General features: G+C 40.0%; 1 protein-coding gene across 1 annotated transcript in view; it reads right to left on the reverse strand.

Moving 5' to 3' along the window:
* XYLB (xylulokinase) overlaps positions 1-438 on the reverse strand; it is a 94259-nt gene extending 93821 nt beyond the window's left edge. The window contains exon 1 of the mRNA XM_019474254.1: positions 358-438. The gene's annotated coding sequence lies outside the window, so the exon portion shown is untranslated. The remainder of the gene's footprint in view (positions 1-357) is intronic.
* Positions 439-7103: the final 6665 nt, after the last annotated feature.

Consider the following 7103-nt stretch of genomic DNA (forward strand, 5'->3'; position numbering starts at 1 on the left):
CCCCGCCCCCCCGGGCGGGGGCCGCCAGCCCGGCCCCGCGGAGCGGGAGTTAATGAGTGCTCAGCGCGCAGGGAGCCGGGCGAGCGGGACTAACCCCTCATCCCTCCCTCACACGGAGGGGCTCGTGCGAGAGCTGTAGAGCAGGGAAGGGCCCTGGGGAGGAGAGCTGACTCTGGCTTGCTGCATGCCAGGACTGCACACGGCAGCTGCTGAAGACCAGTAACTATGTGCTAACGCGTGGGATCCCCCCGGCCTGCCGGTGCCCGCGTCGGTGAGAAAGCCCCGCGGCGGCTGGACGGGGACCGCCCCGCACAAGGAAAGAGGGGCAGCTTCAAACCACAGTCCAAAGGGACTCACAAAATTTTAGTATTCCATTAATATGTACCAGTCCTGTTGTGGTATCGCACTCCGGTTTGCACAAACACACTTCCGCAGTATTCTATTAAAAAAAAAAAAAAAGCAGAATTGTTATTTTGGCTGAAGCTTTGTTTTGTGGTTTGCTTTTTTTTTTTTTTTTTTTTTTTTATTTTGCTTTTAAGTTGGGCGGGTTTGGGGAGGTTTTCAGTTTTTGCATTACCTGCCATAGCATGTGACAAGCAAAGAGGAATTGCTTAATCAAAAGAAGGCTCATCTAAAATATGCTTTCATTCTGCAATCAAGAAGGTATCTCAGCAGAGCCTTAATGAAGTCAAATAGGTTTTGCATGCCCAGGATCTTAAACTGTTTTAACAGTACAAATACTTAATTTGAAATGCCCTTTGAACTATAAAATATTACTAGATTTCATCATATACTCAACATTTTAAATACATTTTAAACATTCCCAGTGATTTCTCAAAGCCCTAACTCCCATAGGTTTATACTTTTAAGATTTCTAGTTATTATCGCAAAGAAAAACCTTTAAAACATTAATCATGAAGAGACTCAACCTACAATACAAACATTCTAATATACTGACTTTCAAACCAATCTTACTCTATCATACCACCTTTGAATATTCTGTATTGAGAGTACCTGTATTAGAAATGCGATGACAAAATCTTTAAATAAGACAGAGTTTAATTTAAAGTTGTCTGAAAAATATTTACAATGTGGGAATCCCTTCAAATGCATAGTGTTGTTGGCCTGTATTTTAGGGTCTAATCCTGCAAATTTATCTGAATATTTTGCAATCAGGAAGCATCCCGATGAAGTAAGTGGAAGTACCAGTCCACTTAAAAATAAAGGTATGTAGAATTGTCACCCAGTTTGTAGTTTTTCTTCTTTAAACCAGATGGCCACCAGGTAGTGGTGGAATTTCCCTGCCCCTAAGGAGCTCACGCTGGATGGACCTGTCCTGAACAAAGGTCTCCCTTAACCAAGAAGGGGCTGTGCAAGGAAATAAAGTTTTTAAAATGTTACCAAGAACTGTTTCCTTAGTGTCACTCTTACCAGACAACAAAGGATCAAATAACACGTGGAGGCTGCTTTTCCATTAATGCAGAACGTGGCTGGTGAGCCAGGGAGGAGAGGCTTGCTCTGCCCTTTCATTTGCTGCACGCTCCCTGTAAACAAGTACCAGATACGGAGGCTGAGGCTTGAAATGCTGCAATTTCTACTCGCAAAAATGAAGAGAAACTGAAGTCAGTTCTGAAGAAAGCCGTAAGACTGATAAATTACTTCAGAAAGACAGACATTAGTGGATTTTTTAACTTTTTTAAAGGAGGTATTGGTTAGTAGAAAGGAAACAACAGTTTATAAATAAATAAAGCAATCTTATGAGGATGTAAGAACCAATTATATTCTTCAGCAATCAGATCGGTAGAATAGTCCTGAAAGCAAGAAATACTTTGCTTTAAACAGCACAGAAAAGTTAAGGCTGGAATAACCACCCTCGTGTCATCAGATCTCCTTAAGTTAGGAATAAGGGTGCAAGAGAATAGGGTAGGAGAATCCACTCAAAGGCAGCATGGGAATGTTAATGTTGCTACTTTCATTCTTCATGTTTTCCTACAGAAAATAGGGAAGTTTGGAGAATCATTGCCTTACCCAGTCACTCTGTTGCCCATCCTTCCATCAAGGCAGTGTTCTCTCAAATTTAGTTGTTTGTGTATGGAAAATGTGCATTGCTGCTGTTCTTTCTGCATTAAAGTTTATGCTGGCAGATACTACCATAACCTCCAAAATTGTTTATTGAAAGCAAACAAGGTTTAGCTGTGCAGTTATCAGTGAAGTTGCAGTCATGCACTAGTGATGCCTTAGCACTGACAAACCCAGAATTTCCAGAGGGGATGGACAAAATGCCGTTTATAATTGAAATATCACCACTGCAGATTAACAGCTCGAGGCAGAGCACAGATTAATCACTCAAGACACATAGAGCAGGGTAAAGGGAAGAGCGAGTTTATTCCCCTTTTCCTATTAACTAGTTTCTGACCTGATGGAGAAGCAATACTTCCATGCTCTCCTAGGCCCCTGGCTGTTTTGATAAGTTATAACTAGTATGTCAGTTAATGCTTTTTTTCCTTCCCCCACTGTCAAGTTAACTTCAACTGCACATTCACTTCAATTCATTGCAAAACATAAATTATTCTAACTGTATTCCATATTCCTACATACTAGATTTTTCACTTTTTATTCTCACTTTGACTATCAAAAATCTGCCTCTGACCTCAGTTGCACCCTGATATAAACTTAGATTTAACTGCATTCTTCAGCTTTACACAGATGAACTCCTTCGAAATCAGTGACAGCCTAACTACCATGCTTCATTATCATCACGTCATCTTAGACATGCCAACAAGCTAGAGAACAGATAGACCAGACCTTTGATATAAATTAGGATTACTATATTGACAGCAGTCCAGCTATCCTGATTTATATTGGCTACATAATTTAATGGGATGTGAAAATACCCACACCTTCACAGGAAGTAACAGAAGTCCATGGGCAACTACAAAGCTACCAATCCTTTTGGTTCCACCAGTAGATTTTGGGCATCTAACTAGTTATTTTAAGTAGCAAGGCAGACAAATATTTCTAAGCCCCAAACAGGTATTTCACATTTGTACATGAGCATAGGTTGGCACAGAAGAAACAACGGGACAGGTAAGAGTCACTGCACATACAGACTTCAGTTATGCACGTGCAATACAACTGCGGCAGCCCGTATTAGACCTAGCACTGTTAGGCCTGCTGCTACAATTATCCTTTTCCCAATAAGAAATCTTGTGGGTCTTTAATTAGCCTCAGAAACATTAAACGTACTGAGCTGGGTCAGATAAATGCCAACCTATTTGCTAAGTAACCTGACAGTCACGTGCAGTACTGCTAATTAGGTGGGAGATGTTTACAATGTTAAGCCCCAAGTAACACAACAATAACACATTAACACATCGCCTTAAAAAAAATCTCAGCTTGAGCACTAGACCTACCTACTGGAAAGATATCTGAACGACGACAATGCTCTAAAGGTCATTCCCTTTCTACTTGGCATTGCAGGTACTCCGTTACCACAAAATCTCCAGCAATGTTTAACCAAGTACTGATAATATCAAATACCACAGTACCATAAATTAAAAGACGAAGTTTCTGCTCTTTTTATTGAGATGGCATTATAACACCAAAAATATTTTCTTTTCCCTAAATATACACTTATCTGTTGAAGTTACATCTGCACATGATTTTGTAGTAACCATTGTGTTTGTCCGTACCTCCAAATGCTGTGGAGAGTCTCGTTATTCACTCTGTAAGAGTAAGTACTTGATGTTTAGAAGCAATGGATCGAGGTGGCTGTTACGCACTGTAATTTTACTGACTGTACTGTGAACAGATGAAAGTATGTATAAAGATCCAGCAAAAGCCCGATGCATGAGTTCCACAAGAGGAAGCTCAGACCACAGCTGTTACATGGAGACTGAAGACATAGCTTATTTAGGTATAGTAATTATTCCACATACTTATTGTTGATTTAATTCTTGACATGTGCATATTCAAAATCCCAGGTGTGGTACTGCATTAAGCAATTAAGGCGCTTTACAGAGACCTCATGAAGAATTGGCGCAGGTTTCCATATGAAAACATACGCGTGCACATGAACAATGGGTACAAGAAAAGAATTTAAATTATGGCTCAACTACACAATCTCAATTATACTGTCACTTTCATAGGTATTGGTCAATTTGCAGCTTTTATGTAATCATGTACATAAAATTCTCCAATTCCACTTCTATCGAATTCCACAGAACGTATGTTGACTTCAGTGGGTACCGAATCAGGCGCTGTGGAGTTGTATCTGGTTTTACATACTCTAGTTTTACAGATGTAATTTCATTGACTCAATTAGTCTACTAGTGATTATGAAGTGCAGTACAAATTCCTCATGAGATCTCTGCATGGAAGTGAAGTGAAGGATGTTTCTGAATAGCAAATTATTTTTAGGATACTTTCCTGCCCTGCACAGATTTCAAGTCCATATTTATTCTCACAATAGCAATAGTACTTCACCATCCTCTTTGAAGGACTATCTTAACTAGAGTCATTTGCAAGGCTTATTGAAGTTAACTTATACACCCAGCAGATTTCCTTGAAGATGAATGCTGAAGTGGTTTGTGTCCTAATGCTCAAAAGCAAATATCTCAGAAGCAAGATGTTGTCATGCAGATAAAACTTTTCATTAACAACAGATTAACCAGTTCTTTCATGCCATACTCGATTCTTATCAAACTCCACTTACAGATAAGTACATTTTATTGATTAAAAACAATCAAAGATAAACTCATTCCTACTCAAATAATGCCTGAAGTGGAAGCTAATAAGGGCCAAGTCTTGCACTTTTCAGCACCACCCTGCAAGGATCAAAAAACATTTTGCAATCAAGAATGAATAAAAATCATGTAGTTTACAGGTGGAAAAATCGAGGCAGAAAATTTATATAGCTTATCCAATTCATTTTAGACCCTGCTTGAAATTCTCCCAGAGTTCCTATATGTGTATTATATCTGTTGGGAGAACGAATAAACACAGGCTGCTGTCACCTCTCAGAGCTGTACCCATCATAACTCTATGGATAGGAAACAGTCAGAGAAGTAGTTGGTATAGAAAAGATACTTAGGTAGCAGTACCAGAAATGTGAACTCTGCTTACCTGGAATTTAAGGCACCTGTAGGATCGAGGAAGCTCCAATGAATTTCCAAAATCCTCTGAAGAGGACTGTTGAAGGCCATTCAGTTCCCTCCCACCCTCTTCTCATGCACAGTTTTATGAAGTCAAAATGGAGTAAACCTAACCATCTTGTTTGTCACACTAATTTAAAAAACCCCAGAACTAAGAAGGAAGCAAGGGAAATGGTAAGGAAAGATGTCAGGGTTCATTTGTTTAAAATCTCTAACTGGTAAATAACTTCAGTTTCTTCTTAGGCTTGCCTCTGCACAGTCACTTCTAAAAGGGAATCTCAGAAGTTCTCAGTGGGCAAGGACAGCAGAACTACAAAATGAACGACAACTTCTGACCCTCAGTTTTGGATGCTGATTGTTTACACAGAGGGAGTAATAATGCAGACAACCAACAGAGTGAGTGGCCCTCTAACAGAGAAAATTTCAGCATTCTAGTTTATTTTCCACAGCAAGTAACACTCCAAAGGAAGGTTACTTAATCCTCAGCACCACACAGTCAAGACAAAACAGAGTTTTTTAAATGCTGCTTATGCCAGGCACAAAACACACATACGGAACACCTGCTGCATTTAACTCCTCACAACCAGCCCAGTTCAATCTGACTTAGATGAATCCAGTGATTCCAGTGTGACTGCATTTACCGTCCCCAAAATAAAAAACAGAATGTGGTTCTGCAAAGGGAACTGGATAGCACCAAGTTCTCAACACATGCAAATCCAGATATGTGAGTATTAAAGGTGAAGCACGGGATGATTGGTATGAAATCCTCAGTGCTAACTTGGTATCCTTGATTTGACGGTTGGACTCGATGATCATAGAATCATAGAATCACTGAGGTTGGAAAAGACCTCTAAGATCATCGAGTCCAACCATCAAATCAAGGATACCAAGTTAGCACTGAGGATTTCATACCAATCATCCCGTGCTTCACCTTTAATACTCACATATCTGGATTTGCATGTGTTGAGAACTTGGTGCTATCCAGTTCCCTTTGCAGAACCACATTCTGTTTTTTATTTTGGGGACGGTAAATGCAGTCACACTGGAATCACTGGATTCATCTAAGTCAGATTGAACTGGGCTGGTTGTGAGGAGTTAAATGCAGCAGGTGTTCCGTATGTGTGTTTTGTGCCTGGCATAAGCAGCATTTAAAAAACTCTGTTTTGTCTTGACTGTGTGGTGCTGAGGATTAAGTAACCTTCCTTTGGAGTGTTACTTGCTGTGGAAAATAAACTAGAATGCTGAAATTTTCTCTGTTAGAGGGCCACTCACTCTGTTGGTTGTCTGCATTATTACTCCCTCTGTGTAAACAATCAGCATCCAAAACTGAGGGTCAGAAGTTGTCGTTCATTTTGTAGTTCTGCTGTCCTTGCCCACTGAGAACTTCTGAGATTCCCTTTTAGAAGTGACTGTGCAGAGGCAAGCCTAAGAAGAAACTGAAGTTATTTACCAGTTAGAGATTTTAAACAAATGAACCCTGACATCTTTCCTTACCATTTCCCTTGCTTCCTTCTTAGTTCTGGGGTTTTTTAAATTAGTGTGACAAACAAGATGGTTAGGTTTACTCCATTTTGACTTCATAAAACTGTGCATGAGAAGAGGGTGGGAGGGAACTGAATGGCCTTCAACAGTCCTCTTCAGAGGATTTTGGAAATTCATTGGAGCTTCCTCGATCCTACAGGTGCCTTAAATTCCAGGTAAGCAGAGTTCACATTTCTGGTACTGCTACCTAAGTATCTTTTCTATACCAACTACTTCTCTGACTGTTTCCTATCCATAGAGTTATGATGGGTACAGCTCTGAGAGGTGACAGCAGCCTGTGTTTATTCGTTCTCCCAACAGATATAATACGCATATAGGAACTCTGGGAGAATTTCAAGCAGGGTCTAAAATGAGTTGGATAAGCTATATAAATTTTCTGCCTTGATTTTTCCACCTGTAAACTACATG

The sequence above is a fragment of the Aptenodytes forsteri genome, unplaced genomic scaffold, assembly GCF_000699145.1.
Source record: "Aptenodytes forsteri isolate BGI_AS27 unplaced genomic scaffold, ASM69914v1 Scaffold296, whole genome shotgun sequence".
In the NCBI taxonomy this organism is placed as follows: domain Eukaryota; kingdom Metazoa; phylum Chordata; class Aves; order Sphenisciformes; family Spheniscidae; genus Aptenodytes; species Aptenodytes forsteri.